Below are 27,061 nucleotides of genomic sequence, written 5' to 3' on the forward strand. Positions count from 1 at the left end.
GGATCGTGGGGTGGGGAAGAGGGGATCGTGCGGGGGGGGGAGTGGGAGATCGGGTGGGTAGCTAGGGTTCCGGGAGGGGTTATACAGGGGGCATGGGGTGGGCCTCCTAGAGGCCTGGATGCCCAGTTGGGCCGAATGGCCCAGGGGGAGGGGGGCTTTGCCTTTCTTTTCTTTGGTTTCTATTTTCCTTTTATTTCTTTTCTGTTTTCTTTTAGTTTTTTATTTTATTATAGTTTTGTAAAATACCAAAGTTGTACCTAATTTAGTTTTAATAAATATTCCACTGGCCCAATAGTTTTTGGGAAATGAAATAACTTAGTTAATATTTTATTAATTGAAAAAGGCATTTATTTATTTGTTTTTGTTATTGTTTTGTTTATTTTTGAGCATCTAACTATTTTATCAAAATGTGGTTTCTCCACCATAATTACTCATGATTTATTTGACCCATCTTGAACATTTTAGTTTTAACTTTTGAAAACTTTATTTGTTTGACTTGATTTTGAATTTGACTTTGAACGAGATTTGAATCATCGTGAGATTAGCAACAGTAATCGTGGTGACGTGGCCCCGTTAGCAGAGGTTTACTGTAGCTTGATTATCCGGGCGTCACAAGCCCCCAAGCCGTCCCTCTTGTAGTTGATACAATGATTCAGTCTCACCAGTGGATGACTGACCATCAGAATAGACGACGGTCTCACCACTAGATGTCGATCTATCCTCAGGTTCCGCTCCATGGATAAATCCCACGAAGGCACGATTCATTGGTGGGCTGAACCCGGGCGGGTCTCGCACACCGAGTCGTCTCGATGATGTCGGTGCAGATGTTCGGCTCAGGGTCCGGTTCGCCGATCTTGCCGATGAAGACATGAATTCTGCCAAAGGGGACATGGTACCCGTACTCAATTGAGCCGGCCTCGGGGCCCCAGCCCGCGTCATCGATGAAGAGCTTGCCGCGACAACTCTTGGTCATCCGGCCCATGGCGTATCCCTTGATCCCTTTGAAGTTGCCCTCTAAGAACTTGAAACCATCGTGCGATAGCCCCACGGTGGGTGCCATCTGTCGTGGAATTGTCATGGCAGATGTCCTAGTGTGAGGACTTAGTCATGGAGCCATCTCAATGAGGTTAGCTTAAAGGGGTTAATCAGGACAAAGGACATGAGGAGTTTATACTGGTTCGGCCCCTTACGGTGAAGGTAAAAGCCTAATCCAGTTGTAGGTGGTATTGCTAGGATTTCGATGAACGGGGAGCGAATACGCTTGCCCGGCTCTCGATCTGTTGATTCTTGTCCTAAGCCACCGCTGGGTCGTCCCCTTATATACACGGGTTGATGCCCTGCGGCCTACAGAGCCCCGACCGGCTTATACAACGTATCCGGCTCGGTGACCTTCCTTTCCTACCTTACAAAACAAGTCTACATACATGGCGGTTTATATCCGTGGGCCTTAAGCCGCCTTCAGGTTTGGGCCCTCTACTAAGCCATATGATCTTGGGATTCATTGAGAAGAATCGTCATAGGGATGACCTGGCCCCTCCTGGGCGGGTCATACCTAATAGTTATATACCCAACAAACCCCTCGAGCAGGCGCTTTAAGAGCCAACTGATCACCACTACAAGAAGCCTTAAAAGTCAGCAGCAACGGCTCCAAGCCGAACAAGATACACTCAACGACAGATGGACCCAGGTCCTAGCTGCCGAAGAATATGGCCAACAACGCCCAACAAAGAGTAATCCAAAGCGTCGGCTACTGCCACAATTCAACGACGAGGCCTTCAAGCCAATCCCGTCGAAACATGACCCAGCTGATGAACTAGACCGGCCACCACGTGGGCGAGATAAAGCGACCACCTACGCCGAACATCAACCCGCACCACCTCGCCATAAGGGCAGAGAGACAGCGGCTCCAGGATACACCTATGACTTACGACAAGACCTGAGCAATAGAGCAGGCCAAACAAGATCAATCTATGGATCAAGGGGGCGCGCCCCAACGCGAGAAGATGACCGTCAAGCTTGGCACGACAGGCATAACCTCACCAGGGCCAAAAACCGCATACGGATGTCATCCTAACTTCATCGTGATGTTACCCGATACAGAGGCGCCGCACACCCCTTATGCTTTACCGACGAGGTAATGCAGCACCAGTTCCCAGAAGGGTTTGAACCCGTAAACATCGAATCATACGACGGCACGATAGATCCCGCGGTATGGATTGAAGATTTCCTTTTCCATATCCACATGACCCGCGGTGACGATCTCCATGCCATCAAATACCTTCCCTTAAAACTAAAAGGACCAGCATGGCACAGGCTAAATAGCCTCCAAGAGAACTCTATTGGTAGCTGGGAAGATTTGGAGGATGCCTTTAGAGACAACTTCCGAGGTACCTATGTCTGGCCTCCGGACGCTGATGTCTACTACACAACCTTCTTCTTGTAGATGTTGTTGGGCCTCCAAGTGCAGCGGTTTGTAGGACAATAGCAAATTTCCCTCAAGTGGATGACCTAAGGTTTATCAATCCGTAGGAGGCGTAGGATGAAGATGGTCTCTCTCAAGCAACCCTGCAACCAAATAACAAAGAGTCTCTTGTGTCCCCAACACACCCAATACAATGGTAAATTGTATAGGTGCACTAGTTCGGAGAAGAGATGGTGATACAAGTGGTATATGGATGGTAGATAAAGGTATTTGTAATCTGAAATTATAAAAACAGCAAGGTAACTAATGATAAAAGTGAGCGTAAACGGTATTGCAATGCATGGAAATAAGGCCTAGGGTTCATACTTTCGCTAGTGTAAGTTCCCTCAACAATGCTAACATAATTGGATCACATAACTATCCCTCAACATGCAATAAAGAGTCACTCTAAAGTCACTAATAGCGAAGAACGAACGAAGAGATTATGGTAGGGTACGAAACCACCTCAAAGTTATTCTTTCCAATCAATCCGTTGGGCTATTCCTATAAGTGTCACAAACAGCCCTAGAGTTCGTACTAGAATATCACCTTAAGACAAAAATCAACCAAAACCCTAATGTCACCTAGATACTCCAATGTCACCTCAAGTATCCGCGGGTATGATTATACGATATGCATCACACAATCTCAGATTCATCTATTCAACCAACACAAAGGACCTCAAAGAGTGCTCCAAAGTTTCTACCGGAGAATCACGACGAAAACGTGTGCCAACCCCTATGCATAGGTTCATGGGCGGAACCCGCAAGTTGATCACCAAAACATACATCAAGTTAATCACGTGATATCCCATTGTCACCATAGATATCCACGACAAGACATACATCAAGTGTTCTCAAATCTATAAAGACTCAATCTGATAAGATAACTTCAAAGGGGAAACTCAATTCATTACAAGAGAGTAGAAGGGGGAAGAAACATCATAGGATCCAAATATAATAGCAAAGCTCGCGATACATCAAGATCGTATCATCTCAAGAACACGAGAGAGAGAGAGAGATCAAACACATAGCTACTGGTACATACCCTCAGCCCCGAGGGAGAACTACTCCCACCTCGTCATGGAGAGCACTGGGATGATGAAGATGGCCACCGGAGAAGGATTGCCCCCTCCGGCAGGGTGCCGGAACGGGTCTAGATTGGTTTTTGGTGGCTACGGAGGCTTCTGGCGACGGAACTCCGGATCTATTGTGTGTTCTGGAAGTTTTTGGGTACGTAGGTATATATGGGTGAAAGAAGTACGTCGATGGAGCTTCCGGGGCCCCACGAGGTAGGGGGACGCGCCCTAGGGGGGCGCCCCCCACCCTCGTGAGCACCTCCCTGGGCTCCTGACGTGGGGTCCAAGTCCATCCGGTAGCTTTCCTTCCAAAAATAACTTCTCCAGTTGATTTCGTTCCGTTTCGACTCCGTTTGATATTACTTTTCTTCGAAACACTGAAATAGGCAAAAAAACAACAATTCTGGGCTGGGCCTCCGGTTAATAGGTTAGTCCCAAAAATAATATAAAAGTGGATAATAAAGCCCAATATTTCCCAAAACAGTAGATAACATAGCATGGAGCAATCAAAAATTATAGATACGTTGGAGACGTATCAAGCATCCCCAAGCTTAATTCCTGCTCGTACTTGAGTAGGTAAATGATAAAAAAACAGAATTTTTGATGCGGGGTGCTACTTGGCATAATTTTAATGTAATTCTTCTTAATTGTGGCATGAATATTCAGATCTGAAAGATTCAAGACAAAAGTTCATATTGACATAAAAATGATAATACTTCAAGCATACTAACTAAGCAATTATGTCTTCTCAAAATAACATGGCCAAAGAAAGTTCATCCCTACAAAATCATATAGTCTGGCTATGCTCTATCTTCACCACACAAAATATTTAAATCATGCACATCCCTGATGACAAGCCAAGCAATTGTTTCATACTTTTGACATTTTCAAAACTTTTTCGATCTTCATGCAATACAGGAGCGTGAGCCATGGATATAGCACTATATGTGGAATAGAATGGTGGTTGTGGAGAAGACAAAAGGAGGGGAAGATAGTCTCACATCAACTAGGCGTATCAACGGGCTATGGAGATGCCCATTAATAGATATCAATGTGAGTGAGTAGGGATTGCCATGCAACGGATGCACTAGAGCTATAAGTATATGAAAGCTCAACAAAAGAAACTAAGTGGGTGTGCATCCAACTTGCTTGCTCACGAAGACCTAGGGCATTTTGAGGAAGCCCATCATTGGAATATACAAGCCAAGTTCTATAATGAAAGATTCCCACTAGTATATGAAAGTGACAACATAGGAGACTCTCTATCATGAAGATCATGGTGCTACTTTGAAGCAGAAGTGTGGTAAAAGGATAGTAGCATTGTCCCTTCTCTCTTTTTCTCTCATCATTTTTTTATTTGTGCCTTTTCTCTTTTTTGGCCTCTTTTCTCTTTTTTTTATTTGGGCTTCTTTTGGCCTCTTTTATTTTATTTTTTTCGTCCGGAGTCTCATCCCGACTTGTGGGGGAATCATAGTCTTCATCATCCTTTCCTCACTGGGACAATGCTCTAATAATGATGATCATCACACTTTTATTTTTCTTACAACTCAACAATTGCAACTCGATACTTAGAACAAAATATGACTCTATATGAATGCCTCCGGCGGTGTACTGGGATGTGCAATGACTCATGAGTGACATGTATGAAAGAATTATGAATGGTGGCTTTGCCACAAATACGACGTCAACTACATGATCATGCTAAGCAATATGACAAATGATGGAGTGTGTCATAATAACGAACGGTGGAAAGTTGCATGGCAATATATCTCGGAATGGCTATGGAAATGCCATAATAGGTAGGTATGGTGGCTGTTTTGAGGAAGGTATATGGTGGGTGTATGATACCGGCGAAAGGTGCGCGGTATTAGAGAGGCTAGCAATGGTGGAAGGGTGAGAGTGCGTATGATCCATGGACTCAAAATTAGTCATAAAGAACTCATATACTTATTGCAAAAATCTACAAGTTATCAAAGCAAAGTATTACGCGCATGCTCCTAGGGGGATAGATTGGTAGGAAAAGACCATCGCTCGTCCCCGACCGCCACTCATAAGGAAGACAATCAATAAATAAATCATGCTCCGACTTCATCACATAACGGTTCACCATACGTGCATGCTACGGGAATCACAAACTTCAACACAAGTATTTCTAAAATTCACAACTAATCAACTAGCATTACTTTGATATTATTACCTCCATATCTCAAAACAATCATCAAGCATCAAACTTCTCTTAGTATTCAATGCTCTATATGAAAGTTTTTACTAATCTTGTATACCTAGCATATTAGGATTTTAAGAAAATTACCATGCCATTTAAGACTCTCAAAATAATATAAGTGAAGCATGAGAGTTCATCTATTTCTTCAAAATAAAACTACCACCATGCTCTAAAAGATACAAGTGAAGTACTAAAGCAAACAACAAACTACTCCGAAAGATATAAGTGAAGATCAATGAGTAGTTGAATAATTATGCAACTATGTGAAGACTCTCTAACATTTAAGAATTTCAGATCTTGATACTTTATTCAAACATCAAGCAAAACAAAATAAAATGACATTCTAAGAATAGCAAACATCATGTGAAGAAGCAAAAACTTAGGATCAACCGATACTAACCGATAGTTGTTGAAGAAGAAAGGTGGGATGCCAACCGGGCATCCCCAAGCTTAGACACTTGAGACTTCTTGAAATATTATCTTGGGGTGCCTTGGGCATCCCCAAGCTTGAGCTTTTGTGTCTCCTTAATTCCTCTCATATCACGGTCTCCCTAAATCTGAAAAGCTTCATCCACACAAAACTCAACAAGGACTCGTGAGATAAGTTAGTATAAACCATTGCCAAAACCTTATCATACTCTACTGTAGCAAATAACTAAAATTATTATTCAACATTTCATACTAAAGGCCTCTGCATATTTAATAGTCCTATCCTCAAATAGAATCATTAAAGAAGCAAACGTATGCAAACAATGCAAACATAACAGCAATCTGCCTAAACAGGATAGTCTTTAAAGAATGCAGAAACATCCATACTTCCCTAGCTCCAAAAATTATGAAAGAAAGTTCCCACTGTAGTAAATTTATCAGAGCTTAATATTCAAAAGGTTTCAACATTTTATCACATTCTGACTTTTCTAAGAAATTATTGAAACAACGGTAAACTTTCTGTTTTCAAACAACAACATGTGCACTTGTAACATAGGCATAGTAAAGGCTATCAATGCCACTTTTATTGAAATAAAAGATGCAAAACATTTTTCTAAATAACAGAAAGAAAATCCTAACAAAATAAATTGACGCTCCAAGCAAAACACATATCATGTGGTGAATAAAAATATAGCTCCAAGTAAAGTTACCGATGAACGAAGACGAAAGAGGGGATGCCTTCCGGGGCATCCCCAAGCTTAGGCTCTTGGTTGTACTTGAATATTAACTTGGGGTGCCTTGGGCATCCCCAAGATTAGGCTCTTGCCACTCCTTATTCCATAGTCCATCGAATGCTTACCCAAAACTTGAAAACTTCACAACACAAAACTTAACAGAAAACTCGTAAGCTCCGTTAGTATAAGAAAGCAAATCACAATCATAGGGTACTGTAATGAACTCATTCTAAATTCATATTGGTGTAATATCTACTGTATTCCAACTTATCTATGGTTCATAAACTATTTTACTAGCCATAGATTCATCAAAATAAGTAAACAACACATGAAAAACAGAATCTGTCAAAAACAGAACAGTCTGTAGTAATCTAGATCAAACGTATACTTCTGGAACTCATAAAATTCTCAAATAAATTTATGGACCTGAGGAATTTATCTATTAATCGTCTTCAAAAAGAGTTAGCTAAATAGCACTCTCCAAATAAAAATGGCAGCAGTTCTCGTGAGCACTAAAGTTTCTGTTTTTTACAGCATGATCACAAAGACTTTCCCCAAGTCTTCCCAAAGGTTCTACTTGGCACAAACACTAATTAAAAGCATAAAAACACATCTAAACAGAGGCTAGATGAATTATTTATTACTAAACAGGAACAAAAAGCAAGGAACAAAAATAAAGTTGGGTTGCCTCCCAACAAGCGCTATCGTTTAACACCCCTAGCTAGGCATGATGATTTCAACGATGCTCACATAAAAGATAAGAATTGAAACATAAAGAGAGCATCATGAAGAATATGACTATCACATTTAAGTCTAACATACTTCCTATGCATAGGGATTTTGTGAGCAAACAACTTGTGGGAACAAGAATCAACTTGCATAAACAAGCATAACTTCAAAATTTTAAGCACATAGAGAGGAAACTTGATACTATTGCAATTCCTACAAGCATATATTCCTCCCTCATAATAATTTTCAGTAGCATCGTGAATGAATTCAACAATATAACCAGCACCTAAAGCATTATTTTCATGATCTATAAGCATAGAAATTTTATTACTCTCCACATAAGCAAAATTCTTCTCATTCGGAATAGTGGGAGCATCATAGGAAACTCGAATATTATAAATTGTTTCCAAATTAGAAGAGTAATGTTCAGAGAAGGGGTAATCATAATCATGACAAGTTTTATAAATATAATCACTACTTTTTATAGCATAAGTATCATCACAATAATCATCATAAGTAGCAGGCATGCTATCAGCATTATAAACTTGCATATCAAAACTTGGGAGACTAAAAATATCATCTTCATTAATCATAGCTTCCCCAAGATTGTTACAAACATTAATTGCAGCAAATATATTCTCAAAAACATCATCTTCATCAAACATAGCATCCCCAAGCTTGGGCCTTTTCATATCATAAGCATAATCACTCTCATCATTAATAGTATGGATAGCACCAATAGTATAGCAATTATCATATTCTTCCAAGCAAGTGCCAAAAAGATTTTCAAGATCATAAGAGGTATCATTATCTTCCACAATCATATTTTCATGAGGAACAATAGTAATAGGAGAAGCACTATTTGGGAGAGATATCTTTTTACCTCTCTTCCTTTTTCTTTTCTTCTTCTTCACCACATCATGTGTGGGTTCAATCCTCTTTTTGTAGCTCCTTATTAATGAGATTGGTTGAATAGGAGGCTCCTCCTCGTTACCTAATTCATCATAAGAAATAATAGGAGGGTATTGGGAAGCCTCTTCCCTTTCATTAGTATTCTCTTCATCTTCTATTTGTTTTCTTTTCTTTATGTAATTGGCAATATAAGGATTTTCAATGCAATTCACCGCACAATACATATAAATCTTCTCTAGATCAAAATCAAGAAATTTATCAAGATTAAATTTGGAATACCCTCAGTTATACGTTTCATTTCCTCATACCCCAAAAGAAGACTAAGCTCTTTATGATGCTCAAGGGTAATCAAATTATCACAATTTTTGGATACAATTCGGTCATGAAACAATTTACATTGGAGATTTAAATGACCATGTTCATTGCAAAGTTCACAAGGGGCGCGAAAAATATTGAATTTTTTAGCACAATCATCAAGACTTTCTTGCAACAATTCATTTTCTAAGTACTTATGCCTCTTGCAATATCTATCTTCCCTATTTGGTGTGTACTTACAAACCCAATGCACTCCACAAAAATTGACATGTTTATAGGAGACATTTTCATCATAACTAGTGCAATCATCATTAGTATCATGGATATTCAAAGAATTCGTACTAACAACATTGCAATCATGCTCATCATTCAAATATTTAGTGCCAAACATTTTATAGATTTCTTCTTCTAGCACCTAAGCACAATTATCCTTTCCATCATACTAACGAAATATATTAAAAAGGTGAAGCGTATGAGACAAACTTAATTCCATTTTTTTATAGTTTTCTTTTATAAACTAAACTAGTGATAAAACAAGAAACTAAAAGACTCGATTGCAAGATCTAAAGATATACCTTCAAGCACTCACCTCCCTGGCAACGGCGCCAGAAAAGAGCTTGATGTCTAGTACACAACCTTCTTCTTGTAGACGTTATTGGGCCTCCAAGTGCAGAGGTTTGTAGGACAGTAGCAAATTTCCCTCAAGTGGATGACCTAAGGTTTATCAATCCGTAGGAGGCGTAGGATGAAGATGGTCTCTCTCAAGCAACCCTGCAACCAAATAACAAAGAGTCTCTTGTGTCCCCAACACACCCAATACAATGGTAAATTGTATAGGTGCACTAGTTCGGCGAAGAGATGGTGATACAAGTGGTATATGGATGGTAGATAAAGGTATTTGTAATCTGAAATTATAAAAACAGCAAGGTAAATAATGATAAAAGTGAGCGTAAATGGTATTGCAATGCATGGAAATAAGGCCTAGGGTTCATATTTTCGCTAGTGTAAGTTCCCTCAACAATGCTAACATAATTGGATCACATAACTATCCCTCAACATGCAACAAAGAGTCACTCCAAAGTCACTAATAGCGGAGAATGAACGAAGAGATTATGGTAGGGTATGAAACCACCTCAAAGTTATTCTTTCCAATCAGTCCGTTGGGCTATTCCTATAAGTGTCACAAACAGCCCTAGAGTTCATACTAGAATAACACCTTAAGACACAAATCAACCAAAACCCTAATGTCACCTAGATACTCCAATGTCACCTCAAGTATCCGCGGGTATGATTATACGATATGCATCACACAATCTCAGATTCATCTATTCAACCAACACAAAGGACCTCAAAGAGTGCCCCAAAGTTTCTACCGGAGAATCACGACGAAAACGTGTGCCAACCCCTATGCATAGGTTCATGGGCGGAACCCGCAAGTTGATCACCAAAACATACATCAAGTTAATCACGTGATATCCCATTGTCACCACAGATATCCACGACAAGACATACATCAAGTGTTCTCAAATCTATAAGGACTCAATCTGATAAGATAACTTCAAAGGGGAAACTCAATTCATTACAAGAGAGTAGAGGGAGGAAGAAACATCATAGGACCCAAATATAATAGCAAAGCTCGCGATACATCAAGATCGTATCATCTCAAGAACACGAGAGAGAGAGAGAGAGAGAGAGAGATCAAACACATAGCTACTGGTACATACCCTCAGCCCCGAGGGAGAACTACTCCCTCCTCGTCATGGAGAGCACTGGGATGATGAAGATGGCCACCGGAGAAGGATTGCCCCCTCCGGCAGGGTGCCGAAACGGGTCTAGATTGGTTTTTGGTGGCTACGGAGGCTTGTGGCGGCGGAACTCCCGATCTATTGTGTGTTCTGGAAGTTTTTGGGTACGTAGGTATATATGAGTGAATGAAGTACGTCGATGGAGCTTCGGGGGCCCCACGAGGCAGGGGCGCGCCCTGGGGGGGGCGCCCCCCGCCCTCGTGAGCACCTCCCTTGGCTCCTGACGTGGGGTCCAAGTCCATCCGGTAGCTTTCCTTCCAAAAATAACTTCTCCAGTTGATTTCGTTCCATTTCGACTCCGTTTGATATTCCTTTTCTTCAAAACACGGAAATAGGCAAAAAACAACAATTCTGGGATGGGCCTCCGGTTAATAGGTTAGTCCCAAAAATAATATAAAAGTGGATAATAAAGCCCAATATTGCCAAAAACAGTAGATAACATAGCATGGCGCTATCAAAAATTATAGATATGTTGGAGACGTATCAGACGCCGATGATCGCAGTCACATAGTTCAGCAACCCGGAGAGTCAGCCTGAAAACTCTGGACCATGTTCTTAATTAAAAAGAACCAAATTGTTGATTGCCCGGACGCCGAAGCCCTCGCGGTCTTCAAACACAGCGTCCGTGACGAGTGGCTCGCCCGACACCTCGGCCAAGAAAAACCAAAGTCCATGGCAGCTCTCACCACACTCATGACCCGCTTTTGCGCGTGAGAAGATAGCTGGCTAGTTCGCAGAAGCAACAACACCAGCGACCCTGGCACCTCCGAAGCTAGAGATGGCAATGGCAGGCCACGACGCAACAAACACAAGCGTCGAAGCAACAATGAAGATACTGAAGACACGGTGGTCAACGCCGGATTCAGTGGCTCTAAACCCGGTTTGCGGAAGAAGCCATTCAAAGGAAACAAAGATGGTCCATCTATCTTAGACAGAATACTAGATCGGCCTTGCCAGATCCATGGCACCCCGGACAAGCCTACCAATCATACCAATAGAAACTGTTGGGTCTTCAAACAGGCCGGTAAGATAAACACCGAAGATAAGGGGAAAGGGCCGCCCAGCGAGGATGACGATGGGCCTCGCCAACAAACATAGGGGGCAAAAGAAATCCCCCCGAGGTAAAAACAGTGAATATGATCTACGTCACTCATATCCCTAAGCGGAGCTGATACGTCTTCGTCGTATCTACTTTTCCAAACACTTTTGCCCTTGTTTTGGACTCTAACTTGCATGATTTGAATGGAACTAACCCGGACTGATGCTGTTTTCAGCAGAATTGCTATGGTGTTATTTATGTGCAGAAACAAAAGTTCTCGGAATGATAAAGCTGAAACCCCGTTTACTAAATTTGCTAGCCCATGCTTAGATGAGTTCGATAAATTTATGGTTAATCAAGAAGATTTTAATGCTTATTTTGATAGACAATTGAAATACAATTCAGATATGCTTGAACACTTGGGTAATTATATGGCTAATGTCAAAGGTGAACTTAAACTTATTAGTAAACATGCTTCTATGGTTACCACTCAAGTAGAATAAGTACTTAAAGCTCAAAATGATTTGCTCAATGACTTGAATAGTAAGAATAATGATAACGCTGTTAGAGTTATGACTAGAGGTGGTAGAATGACTCAGGAACCTTTGTATCCTGAAGGCCACCCTAAGAGAATTGAGCAAGATTCTCAGAGAAATAATGTGGATGCACCTAGTCCTTCTAATAGGAAGAAAAAGAAAAATGATAGGACTTTGCATGCTTCTAGTGAACCTATTACTGAAACACTTGAGAATCCAAATGATATTTCTATCTCTGATGCTGAAACACAATCTGGTAATGAACCTGAAACTAGTGATAATGTTAATGATAATGTTCATGTTGATGCTCAACCTAGCAATGATAATGATATAGAAATTGAACCTGTTGTTGATCTTGATAACCCACAATCAAAGAATCAACGTTATGATAAGAGAGACTTTGTTGCTAGGAAACACGGTAAGGAAAGAGAGCCTTGGGTTCAGAAACCCATGCCTTTTCCTCCCAAACCATCCAAGAAAAAGGATGATGAGGATTTTGAGCGCTTTGCTGAAATGATTAGACCTATCTTTTTGCGTATGCGATTAACTGATATGCTCAAAATGAATCCTTATGCTAAGTATATGAAAAATATTGTTACAAATAAAAGAAAGATACCGGAAGCTGAAATTTCCACCATGCTTGCTAATTATACTTTTAAGGGTGGAATACCAAAGAAACTTTGAGATCCCGATGTACCAACTATACCATGCTCCATTAAAAGAAACTATGTTAAAACTGCTTTATGTGATCTTGGAGCCGGTGTTAGTGTTATGCCTCTCTCTTTATATCGTAGACTTGATTTGAATAAGTTGACACCTACTGAAATATCTTTGCAAATGGATGATAAATCAACTGCTATACCTATCGGTATTTGTGAGGATGTGCCTGTTATAGTTGCAAACGTTACTATTTTAACGGACTTTGTTATTCTTGATATTCCCGAGGACGATAGTATGTCTATTATTCTTGGAAGACCTTTTTTGAATACTACAGGGGCTGTTATTGATTGCACTAAAGGCAATGTCACTTTTCATGTTAATGGTAATGAGCATACGGTACACTTTCCGAGGAAACATCCTCAAGTTCATAGTATCAACTCTATTGGAAAAAAATCCATCGATTATATTTGGAGGTTTTGAATCTCCTCTTCCTACTGTCAAGAAGAAATATGATATTCTTATTATTGGGGATGTGCATATCCCCGTTGAGGTAACATAGTGTTATTCGAAATTTCTCCGGTTCCATGTTATTCGGAATGAGTTCGTTAACAAGACTTGATCAACCTTGTTAGTGGATTCCTTTTGATGATAATGAGATGGATGAAACTATAAGGCACAACCTGTTGTACCCTCCTCTTACTTTCTGTTATTTATATTAAATAAAATAAAAATAGTATTTTTCTGTCTGTTATCTGATTTATCCGTGCAATATAAAAATACCCAAAAAATAGAAGTTCTCCAAATGCCCTGAAATTTAAATATGATTTTTTCTGGAATATTTGAGAATATTTGGCACTGAGAACACAGCAGGAGGAGCTGGCACCTGGCCACGAGGGTCAGGGGCAGGCCCTACCCCCCTGGGCGCGCCCCCTGCCTCATGGGCCCACGGTAGCCCTCCTCCACTTATTCCTGCACCCACACACTCCTTCTTCCTCCCACAAACACGAATATCCAACTCAAACCCGAGTCCAAGCTCATTTTGCTACCATTTTCGATCTCCTTGCTCAAAGCACCTCTCACAAAACTGCTTGGGGAGATTGTTCCTTGGTATGTGAATCCTCCATTGGTACAATTAGTTTTTGTTCTAGTGCTTTATTCATTGCAAATTTGTGCTGCTTAGGTGACCCTGTTCTTGAGCTTGCATGTCAAATTTATATGGTCAAAAGTAGTTTTGTTGCATGATATAGGCTCTAGGCACTTGTAGGAGTAGTTGCTATCAATATTATTGAGTTTGGTTCACTTTTATTTTGAAGTTACTAAAAATTTCAGAAATTTTTCAGAGAAAGAAATATGTTTAGGAAAATGTACCAAGGGGGCTCTTCGGGGAAACAAGAGCCCAGGCTTGCAATGCGTGATGCTGATGATGAGCCACCAAGAAACGCTCCAGTGCGTCCTTGTGAATGGCCTTCGGAAAACTTTATGGATCGAGCGGGAATTAAGGAAGAATTTAACGCATGTTTGCGTAACGCTGATTTTGTGAGCTTCGAGGAAGAAAAATGCCGTCAGTACCACTGTCTCACTAGTTCCTTTGTGAGGAGGTTTGAATTTTCATCTTCACGTAATTCTCCAACTGTCCTGTTTGATCTTTATGAAAATTCTTACACTATGGACTTAGAGGATTTTACCACTGCTTGCAAACTTCCACAATGGGGTAGTATCAGGGAACCTCGCAAATCTGAATTTAGAGATTTTCTTGCTAGTATAACTGTGGGGAATCTAGAGATATAACACAAGCTATCATAGGGAGCATTCATTTTCCTGCTATACATTATTTTGCTCTCTTCATAGGTAGATGCATTAACGGTAAAGATGAAGCATGTCACATGTGTGCCCTGACCTCATATTCTTAGGAGTGGTGTGTTGGGAGATAAATCTTATAATTTGGGAGCCATTGTTGCACGTAAGTTGCATCTGAATAGATTTAATGGAGATTTCTTTGGTGGAATTTATGCAACCCGCTTAGCTGATTTTCTTGGTGTAACTATACGTAATGATGATATTGAATTACCTCCTGCTTACCTAGACTTTAATGCTATGGTTCGCCACCAGTTTGTCGAGAGGAATGAATCACCTCTCCAGTATCGTTTAATCTTTGACAAACGTCGTGCTGTCCGTATTACTCTCCCTGCTCCTGCCTTCTTTGATTATCAGGCAAAAGGAAGATATGTTATTACCAGAGAGGAGGCAAATGAGTACGAGAGGAGGGCAGAGGCCGCTCGTCGCCACGCTGCAGCTCAGGAGGCGATAGCCGCTGCATCTCAGTACGACCCCAACTATTATTATGTATATCCGCTAGGCCAACCGTGGACATAGACCAACTTAGGCCAAAAGCCTAAGCTTGGCGGAGTACGTATTTCTTACCGACATTACATTTATGTTCACACACTCATTGCTAGATGTCGGTGCTCATACTTTTTCGTTGTATCATCCATGCTAGTTTATTTCCTTTTTATGCTTTCTTCTTGTGTGTTTAATAAACCTTAAGAAAAACAAAAAAAATTAGTTGTAGCTTTTAATTAGTTTACTTTCCATGCTTGTAGTAGTAATTAAAAAGAAAACCCAAAAAATTTCCTGTTCTTCTTTTACTTGTTGGGAGCTTTCCCGTGTAAATAGTTTTATTTCTTTTCTTTTCTTTGGGGGTCGATAGGAGAAGGCCATAATTAAATTGATGAAGTAGCTCTTATATGCATTATTGTTGATCTGACAAAAGAGCCCATATTGCCTTGTCTTCTACTGTTTATTAAATGCTTGCAGATTACAGCTTAGTCCAATGCACGTGCACTATTATTATTATTATTATTATTATTATTATTCACACTATTCGGTCGTGCAAGTGAAAGGCAATTATGACGATATATGATGGACTGACTGAGATGAGAAAAGCTGGTATGAACTCGACCTCTCTTGTTTTTGTAAATATGATTAGTTCATCGTTCCTGATTCAGCCTATTATGAATAAACATGTTTGCAATGACAACTAGAGATCATAGTTTCTTGTGCCATGCTTGATTAGCTAGGAGCTTATAATGGTTTATCTTGCGTGCCAACATGCTATTAAAATGGTTGTGATGTGGTATGATAGGGTGGTATCCTCCTCTGAATGATTTAAGTGACTTGACTTGGTGCATGTTCACGCATGTAGTTGAAACAAAATCAACATAGCCTTCACGATATTTATGTTCATGGTGGATTATATCCTACTCATGATTGCATTCAGTGTTGATTAATTTTAATGCATGTTCATGACTGTTGTCGCTCTCTAGCTGGTCGCTTCCCAGTCTTTTGCTAGCCTTCACCTATACTAAGCGGGAATACTGCTTGTGCATCCAACTCCATAAACCCCAAAGTTTTTCCATATGAGTCCACCATACCTACCTATATACGATATCTACCTGCCGTTTCAAGTAAATTTGCATTTGCCAAACTCTAACCTTCAAATAAGTATCCTGTTTTGTATGCTCCAATAGCTCATGTATCAACTAGGGATGTCTGTATCTTCCATGTTAGGCGGGTTATTCTCAAGAGGAGTGGACTCCGCTCCTCACTCATGAGAAAGTGGCTGGTCACCGGGATGCCCAGTCCCATGCTTTATGCAAATTAAATCAAAATAATTGTAAACAAAACTCCCCCTGGGACTCTTGTTAGTTGGAGGCACTCGTTGTTTCGAGCAAGCCATGGATTGATGCTTGTTGGTGGAGGGGGAGTATAAACTTTACCATTCTGCTTGGGAACCGCCTATAATGTGTGTAGCATGGAAGATATTGCCATCTCTTGGTTGTTATGTTGACAATGAAAGTATACCGGTCAAAATATTATTCATCTCTCTATTTCAAAACCTAGCTCTGGCACCTCTACAAATCCCTGCTTCCCTCTGCGAAGGGCCTATCTATTTACTTTCATGTAGAGTCATCATCTTCTTATTAAAAAGCACCAGTTGGAGAGCACCACTGTCACTTGCATTCATTACTGTTAGTTTACATTGAGTATGACTTGACTGGATCTCTTTTACCATGAATTACAATGTCTAGTCAGTCCTTGATCTTTAAAGGTGCTCTGCACTTATGTTTTGCGGTCTCAGAAAGGGCTAGCGAGATACCATCTTGATTGTTTTGAGAAAGTGTTGTCATTCGAGATTTATTATTATTGCTCGCTAGTTGATTATGCCATTTATATGAGTAAACTTGAGACCTAAGCGTTATTGTGAATGTGGTTAGTCATAATCTTTGTTGAAAACTTGAATGCTGGCTTTACATATTTACAACAACAAGAACAAACAGAGTTTGTAAAAGTTTTTCTTTATCACTTTCAGTTTATCAACTGAATTGCTTGAGGACAAGCAAAGGTTTAAGCTTGGGGGAGTTGATACGTCTTCGTCATATCTGCTTTTCCAAACACTTTTTCCCTTGTTTTGGACTCTAACTTGCATGATTCGAATGGAACTAACCTGGACTGACGTTGTTTTCAGCAGAATTGCTATGGTGTTACTTATGTGCAGAAACAAAAGTTCTCGGAATGACCTGAAACTTCACGGAACACCTATTCGGAAATAATAAAAAATCCTTGCAAAAGATGAAGACCAGGGGGCCCACCACCTATCCACGAGGTAGGGGCGCGCCCTAGGGGGTAGGCGCGCCCCCACCTCGTGGGCCCCCTGGAGCTCCTCCGACCTCAACTCCAACTCTATATATTTGCTTTTGGGAGAAAAAATCAGAGAGAAGAATTCATCATGTTTTACGATATGGAGCCGCCGCCAAGCCCTAAAACCTCCCGGGAGGGCTGATCTGGAGTCCGTTCGGGGCTCCGGAGAGGGGAATCCGTCGCCATCGTCATCATCAACCATCCTCCATCACCAATTTCATGATGCTCACCGCCGTGCGTGAGTAATTCCATCGTAGGCATGTTGGACGGTGATGGGTTGGATGTGATCTATCATGTAATCGAGTTAGTTTTGTTAGGGTTTGATCCCTAGTATCCACTATGTTTTGAGATTGATATTGCTATGACTTTGCTATGCTTAATGCTTGTCACTAGGGCCCGAGTGCCATGATTTCAGATTTGAACCTATTATGTTTTCATCAATATATGAGAGTTCTTGATCCTATCTTGCAAGTCTATAGTCACCTATTATGTGTTATGATCAGTTAACCCCGAAGTGACAATAATCGGGATACTTACCGGTGATGACCATAGTTTGAGGAGTTCATGTATTCACTATGTGCTAATGCTTTGTTCCAGTACTCTATTAAAAGGAGGCCTTAATATCCCTTAGTTTCCATTAGGATCCCGCTGCCACGAGAGGGTAGGACAAAAGATGTCATGCAAGTTCTCTTCCATAAGAACGTATGACTATATTCGGAATACATGCCTACATTACATTGATGAATTGGAGCTAGTTCTGCGTCACCCTATGTTATGATTGTTACATGATGAACCTCATCTGGCATAATTCTCCATCATCGATCCATTGCCTACAAGCTTTCCATATATTGTTCTTCGCTTATTTACTTTTCTATTGCTATTGCTATCATCACTACAAAATACCAAAAACATTACTTTTGCCACCGTTACCTTTTGCTACCGTTACCACTACTATCATATTACTTTGCTACTAAATACTTCGCTGCAGATATTAAGTTTCCAGGTGTGGTTGAATTGACAACTCAACTGCTAATACTTGAGAATATTCTTTGGCTCCCCTTGTGTCGAATCAATAAATTTGGGTTGAATACTCTAGCCTCGAAAACTGTTGCGATCCCCTATACTTGTGGGTTATCAGGAGCGCAAGCACGCACTAAGGGACGTTTATGCCATAGAGTCAGTCGCCCCAAAATTCAACCCATGGTCGGCCTGTCCGATCACTTTTGACCACAGAGACCATACGACCAGTATCCATCATGGAGGTTCGGAAGCATTGGTCCTCGATCCAATCATCGACGGATGTCACCTCACACGAGTCCTCATGGATGGCAGCAGAAGTCTTAACCTGCTTTATCAGGACACTGTCCGTAAAATGGGTATTGATCCCTCAAGGATCAAGCCCACAGAGTCCTGCATGGCTTGCACTTGCAGAACTAGTTCCATATGAGTTTATTAGGCGTCTTAAACGTACTTAAGAGTCCCTCAATGATTTTGACAAGCAATGTCTACCATTTTAACACAGAGTTGATTAGTTTGTTGATGAGACAATATATGTTATGTGGAATATATCAACATCATGATTCTTGGCCAGTGTGGCATCTGGATAGATAATATTAAATCTTAATTAAGTACCACATATCTATCTTAGGCATAAGATCCAATATTGGCTATTCATAAGTTTTTCATTTACTATGAGTTATATTCTTCCAATTTTTGTCATGTTATCCTGCTATATGAAGCCATCATTTTCCCAGTTTGGATCAGACCACAAGTAAGTATATTGACATCTATACCTTTACAATACATTCCACAACACGATATCAATCCGCCTTCATAGCCGAAACTTCTGGAGTATATGCTCTATGAATTCTACCGAGTACAAAGGTTAGAATAACCATTTGTAGAAACCTTTGTTGTGGTCATGGAGACGAATTCACCATGTGTTGACTTCTCAGTAACCGCATCCACTCTTCTATGTGGCGACGATATCGCCAAAATATGTGCCATGGTAGACATTATGGTGCACCTTGCTAGGGGTGAAACCCTTCCAGGTGACATACCACTTCATCACCTCATTTCTAGCCTCTCCTCAATTTTGATCCAGGCCCACAGCCACACCACAATGAACCATGCAGCCCGCTACACATTGAAGGCAATAAGAGCATCCATCACCACAAACATGATGATGGATCCGTCTGCCCGCAATAATGCCCTCTATGCCATTAATTGTTGTTGGGAGGATGAGGCCTTTGGGTACATTTTACGTGACCCAATAGATCTAAGGTTGTTAACGCTCCCGGCGCAACGTGGTGCACTGAGGATCATGCAAACATGCCTCCCTCGTTTGCCTGGACATGTCAATGATGTTAGATGTATTGTAGGCTTTGTTTCGTTGTTATCATCACCCCACACGGAAGTGGTGTGTGGATGCGCTGATGCACTGTTGCAATTGTCCTCTGTTTTGCCAGGATTTGCTTATGTCGTGGCAAAAGCCTACTGTAATTTGATTGCCCATACACCATCTCTACGAACTGAAAACATGCTAATAATTCTTGATCGGCTACAACAACTCAAGTCTGCCATCATGGAAGGTTCTGGTATGGATGACATGGCCACGTATGTCCTCCGTGCGCTAGCAGTCGGTGATCTTGCTGTGCAACAGAAGGTTTTAAACCTCGCAATGGGCCTCCTCACCCGTGGAACATCAAAAGCATGGTTCACTTCTTGCATAGTGAGAAGAATGCAGCAACCGAGACTACTGAGTATTGTGTTATGCTGGAGCGGGCGATCGAAGCATGCAGTAAAAAAATGATTCTTGAAGGTGATATGCATTAGAGGAAATCATGGGGGTGTTAACATTTCTCTATTTCTATGACATGCAACAAATGTTATTGTGTCCTTTACTATGTTGAGTATCATTTTTAATGATCACAACAACTTTGTGGAGCCCATTCTATTCTTGTGATAATTTTCTCTGTAGATCCTTGGGTTGGGGACCTGAGTGTGCCTTCTTTCGTGTCCTATGTTTTTTTCGACAAATGATCAATATAAATTGCATACCGTCTTGTGGCCATTATTTTCTGGTTGGATTTAGTATGAACATGTGTTCTCTACAGATCGCTGGTAAACAACCACCGACAATAGGCCAGGCATACCAAGGTCGGGCCACCACACAGACATGAACAAGCCATTGGCCTGGGCAGACGCATCCCCGCACACAAAGCCGAGGACTAAAAATATGAAATCACTAGTTAAGGGTACCTCTTGCAAAGGTCACTCTCAACTCCTCAGGGGCTGACAAGTGGTAGCCTGGGAGTTTTTTCCTTTTTTAGATTCATTTTTCAAAATGTTTTATCTCTCAAACCATGCGTCCAAATTTCAAAGCGCTTTCACCACTGGGTTCCTCGCACCGGGATCTTTGAAACTAGACACTGTGTTAATAGGTTTCGACGAACTTTTTTCACAAAAAACCCTGTATAAAACCGATAGAAAAAAATCATAGCCAGAAGCACGTTTTCTCTCTCTTTTTAGCTTTCCGGAGGCACAACAATACTTCTCATGGAAGCAAATCTGCGCCTCCACAAGAAGCAATCTTGTGCCTCTTCGTTGGAAAAAATGTGTTGTTTCTTTGCCTCTCGCGGAAGCAAACATGTGCCTCCACAAAAAGCAAACTTGTTCTTATCGCAAAAGCAAAAGAAGTCTTTCTTTCCTTTCGCCTCTCGCAGAAGCCAACCAGTGCCTCCATGAGAAGAAAATCTATGTCTCTCGTGGAAGCAAAAAAAAAACACATTTTTTTCTTTCACCCGAAGTAAAAAACACATTCTTACCTTTCCGGGAGGCTTCGTGGAAGCAACTTTGTGGCTCCACGAGAAGAAAATCTGTGCCTCTTGTGAAAGCAAAAAAAAAACACTTTCACGCAATTATTTTTCCAAATATGTTTTTTCTTCAAAATCTCAGGAAATTAAGGCAAAACCCGAAAAACCTAAAAAACAAACCATCTAAACTAGAAAATGCCTATAAAAAGTCTTGAGGGAGCGTCGAGCACGCGACACGTAGCGGCGGCTAAAAGCGCGCCAAGTGGCGTGCTCTCATCCCGCCAAAAGTTACCCTTGAAGGGCTCCGTCAGGGGGTGCCTCTTAGTTAGTTGCCCTCCCAAAAATATGTGCGGGGTGTCACTCATGCAATGCTCGGGTATGGGCCATCCCACTTTAGTGGTAACACAAGTTTTTTTAAGTACTCCCTCCGTCCCATAATAAGTGTAACTGATTTAGTATAACTTTCAGTAACACTTATTATGGACGGAGGGAGTATCATGCTAGCGTTCTCTAAAAAAAGCATCATGCTAGCACGAGTTTCCTGCATTGCTTCATAATTTGAAATTGGTACGTGGATTCAAAAACTGTTCATCAACTTGAAAAATGGTTTGTGAATTCAAAAAACATTCACAAATTTGAAAAAGTTTCCAAATTAAAAAAACTGTTCATGGTTTTCAAAAATGTGCACACATCTGGAAAAAGTTGGCGAAATAGATACTTTTCACTATCCCAAAAAATTTCAGGAATTCAAAAAGTTCACCAATATAAAATACAATCTTTTTTCATGTATTCTAAAATATGTTCTCGAACTCGAGAAAATACCCAATGGACATTTTCTTGCAGAAAAACTATTTTCTGTACAATAATTGTTTTCTATTATATTGCAAACATTTTCTATATATATGTTGAATATTCTTCAATATATGGAAAAAAATTAAAATACACACCAACAATTTTTCAATATACGGTGAACAATTTTTTGAAAAATACACATTTAACAATTTTGAATATACATTGAATTTGTTTTAATGTATTGTTAATTGTTTTCCAAATACACAAAGAACATTTTTTTAAAATACACATTGAACAGGTTTTGATGTTTCAAACAATTTTCTAAGATTTTGAGCATTTTTGAAATTTATGAATATAAAACATAAAAAGGTGAAAAAACAGAAAATGAAAAAAAATCTATATTGCGTATGTATACCGAGTAAGGCATTTTGGAGACCGAGCTCCATGGAGCCCTTTCTTTTGAAAAATTCAAAATTCATAAATTTTAGTTTCATTTTTTTTGAAATAAATACACATGTATGCAAGGATGTAAATTGTATGTGTGAAAAATTTCAGGATGAAATACATTGAATTGTGAGGTGCACAAAAAAAACAAAATCATGGACTTTGAAGATGAATAGTGCATATGCTAAAAAGCCTCAGATTTGTCTTTTTGTGTAGCTCACATTTTAATGCATTTTGACCTGAAAATTTGCACACATGTACATTGTGTATCTAGGTATATGTGTATTTATTTTCAGAACTTTTTGAAATTGAAAAGTTTGAATTTTGAAGTTTTCAAATAAAGGCCTCCATGGAGCTCGGTCTCCTTCGCATTCTCGATCTATACCTAGTAATAAAAGGGCTATTGCTTCTGGCGGTAAGTCATGAGAGTTGCCCCCAAAGTTGCAAAATGTTACCCATCAATGCCATCTATAAATGATAAAAAAAACACTTTACACAGAGGAATCCCCGTCTGGGCCGGCTCATGCAGTAGGGACCACCTATACTGTGTTCTGCGTGCTGAGCGAACATGCAGCGAGCCCGTTAGGCCAGCACAAGTCTGGGCGGCTTGTTTTTAAAATTTATTTTTTATTTTAGTTTTGTTTTTTTCCTACATGAAACAATTTTGGAATTAAAAAAATCCGAAAATTTATATTTTTTGAGAATTTTGAAATAAAATATTTAATAAATCATAAAATGTTTGTGGATTCAAAAAATGTTTGCTTATTGCAAAAATGTTCGAAATTTTGAACACAAATTTTCAGGAAATAAAAAATGCTCATGATTTTTCATAAATTCTTATATTAGAAAATGAACATGCACTATAAATAGTTTACCGACCGTTGCTGTGACTTATAAAATTTCACCAATTCAAAATATGTTCATGAATGAAAAAATATCTTAAAATTTCAAAAACTGCTCATGAATTATAAATAGTTTATTTATTCATAAAATTTTCATTGATTCAAAAATGATCATGCATTTTTTTGTTAAATAAAAAAGGTTTGTGAATTTCAAAAAATGTTCCACCAATTTTCAGAAAAATGTTCGTCGATTCTAGGAATGTTTGCATATTCCTAGAAAATTGTTTAACAAAATGTTCATTATTTTAGAAAATGTTTGCAAATAGTATAAAATGTTCATGAATTCAAAAAGTGTTATTGATTTTAGAAAATGTTAACAAATTTGTAAAAGTGTTCACAAAGTTGAAAAATGTTTAGAATTTCAGATATGTTCACGACTTTAAGAAAATGTTCATGATTTCAAAAATTGTTCATGATTTCATGAAATTTGGGGTGATAGTATATCTTGGTGATGTAGCAAAATATGGTCATGACCATTGGAGATTATGATTTTCTTTGTCCTGTTGCAACGCATGGGCCCTTTTGCTAGTACTAATAAAGCGAGGTAATAATTTTAGCTTGTTATTTATATTTGCAGGTATGGCAATCTTGATTGAGGGGAGAGATATGCTAGCTCAAGGCTTAATGCCAAGGATAGTAGATGGGGGTTGCACGCAGATATGGTCACACAATTGGATTCCCAGGGACACTTCAATGAAGCCAATTGCGTGCTTGTCCGAACCCACGAACTCTGGTGGCAAATTGATTGACACCACAACTGTAACATGGCGAGCTGATCTTCTATATCAGTATTTTTTGCCAATTGATGTTGATGCCATCAAGAATATATTGTTGTGCACCACTTCCATGACAGATTTTTGGGCTTGGCAGTATGAAAAGAAAGGCTCTTTCTCAGTAAAATCAGCCTGTAAACTGGTAGCAGAAAGAAAATAGAAGAGGAGAGGATTTGCTTGAAGGGCAGGTGCTACTTCTTGAGCTTGCATTGTTTTTTCTCTTGAAGAGGAAAGGGTGATGGAGCAAAGTAGAGATGAGTATTTTCTTCAGTTAAGAACCAAGGTATAAATTCAGTAGGAGGAACACACAAGCCTCTAGTGATAGCACCTACACAAACAAACAAATACTTGCACCCAATGCGATAAAGGAGTTGTCAATCCCTTCATGGTTACTTGCAAAGATGACATCTGATAGAGATAGGTATAAAAGATAAATACAAGTGCAAAATAAAGTAAAAATAAATAAATTGTAGCAAGGTATTTTTGGGTTTTTGGTTTGATAGATCTAAAAATAATATGATAAGAATAGACTCAGGGGCCATAGTTTTCACTAGAGGCTTCTCTCTTGAAAGAACGCATACGTAGGGTGAACAAATTATTGTTGAACAATTGATAGAAAAACGAATAATTATGACGATATCTAAGGCAATGATCATGAATATAGGCATCACATCCGTGACAAGTAGACCGACTCCTTCCTGCATCTACTACTATTACTCCACACATCGACCGCTATCCAACATGCATCTAGTGTATTAAGTTAACAAGAACGGAGTAATGCCTTAAGCAAGATGACATGATGTAGGGGGATAGATCCAATCAATATGAACAAACCCCATCTTTTTATCATTAATGGCAACAATACTATACGTGTCATATCCCCTTCTGTCACTGGGATTAAGCACCACAAGATTGACCCAATACAAAGCACCTCTCTCATTGCAAGAAAAATCAATCTAGTTGGCCAAACCAAATCAATAGATCGGAGAGAAATATAATTCAATTTTAATAATGCACAATGAATTTAGAGAAGACTCAAATAATATTCATAGATAATCTGATCATAAACCCACAATTCATAGAATCTCAACAAAAGCACCGCAAAAGAAGATTACATCAAATAGATCTCCAAGAACATTGTATTGAAGATCAAACAAAGAGAAGAGGCCATCTAGCTACTAGCTATGGACCCAAGGTCTTGTGATAAACTACTCACACATCATCGGAAGGGCGGCAAGGTTGATGTAGAGGCCCTCCGTGATCGAGTCCCCCTCAGGTAGAGTACCGAAACAGGTTTCCAGATGGGATCTCACGAGGAAAAAACTTGCGGCGGCGGAGAAGTATTTTTGGTGTGCCCTCTGGTATACAGGGACTATTTTGGTATTTATAGAGCAAAGATTAGGGTTAGAGAGGAATTAGGGGGCCCACAAGCCTGGGGGCACCCCCTAGGGCGTGCCTCCCGAGCTTGTTGCCAACTGGTGGCCCCTTTGACCCCTTTCCGAAGGTTCCCGGGTGTCTTCTGGTCCAAGAAAAATAATCAAAAAAATTTGTTCTGTTTGGACTCCGTTTGGTATTGATTTTCTGTAAAAGACAAAAATAAGGAAAAAACAACAACTGGCACTTGGTTAATATGTTAGTCCCAAAAATGATATAAAATAGCATAATAATGCATATAAAACATCCAAGATGGATAATATAATAGCATGGAACAATAAAAAATTATAGATACGTTGGAGACGTATCAAGCATCCCCAAGCTTAATTCCTGCTCATCCTCGAGTAGGTAAATGATAAAAACAGAATTTCTGAGGTGAAATGCTACCTAACATGTTTACCATGTAATATTTCTTTATGTGGCATGAATATTCAAATCCGTAAGATTCAAAATAAAAGTTTAATATTGACATAAAAATAATAATACTTCAAGCATACTAAAAAGCAATCATGTCTTCTCAAAATATCATGGCTAAAGAAAGTTATCCATACAATATCATATAATCTTGTCATGCTCTATCTTCTTAACACAAAGTATTTATCATGCACAAGCCCAATGACAAGCCAAGAAATTGGTTCATACTTTTTAATGCTCTTATGTTTTTTCAACTCTCACACAATATATGAGCGTGAGCCATGGATATAGCCCTATGGGTGGAATAGAATATGATGGTGGAGGTTGTGTGTAGAAGACAAAAAGGAGAAAGTCTCACATTGATGAAGCTAATCAATGGGCTATGGAGATGCCCATCAATTGATGTCAATGCAAGGAGTAGGGATTGCCATGCAACAGATGCACTAGAGCTATAAGTGTGTGAAAGCTCAAAAAGAAAACTAAGTGGGTATGCATCCAACTTACTTGCTCACGAAGGCCTCGGACATTTGAGGAAGCCCATCATTGGAATATACAAGCCAAGTTCTATAATAAAAAATTCCCACTAGTAATGTATGAAACCGAGAAAATAGGAGAGTCTCTATCATGAAGAACATGGTGCTATTTTGAAGCATAAGTGTGGGAAAGGATAGTAACATTGCCCCTTCTCTCTTTTTCTCTCATTTTTTCCTTTTGGGCTCTTTGGCCTCTTTTTATTTATTTAAGTCCGGAGTCTCATCCCGACTTGTGGGGGAATCATAGTCTCCATCATCCTTTCCTCACATGGGACAATGCTCTAATAATAGTGATCATCACACTTTTTATTTACTTACAACTCAAGAATTACAA

This window comes from Triticum dicoccoides, chromosome 2A, assembly GCF_002162155.2.
Source record: "Triticum dicoccoides isolate Atlit2015 ecotype Zavitan chromosome 2A, WEW_v2.0, whole genome shotgun sequence".
NCBI classification, from domain to species: domain Eukaryota; kingdom Viridiplantae; phylum Streptophyta; class Magnoliopsida; order Poales; family Poaceae; genus Triticum; species Triticum dicoccoides.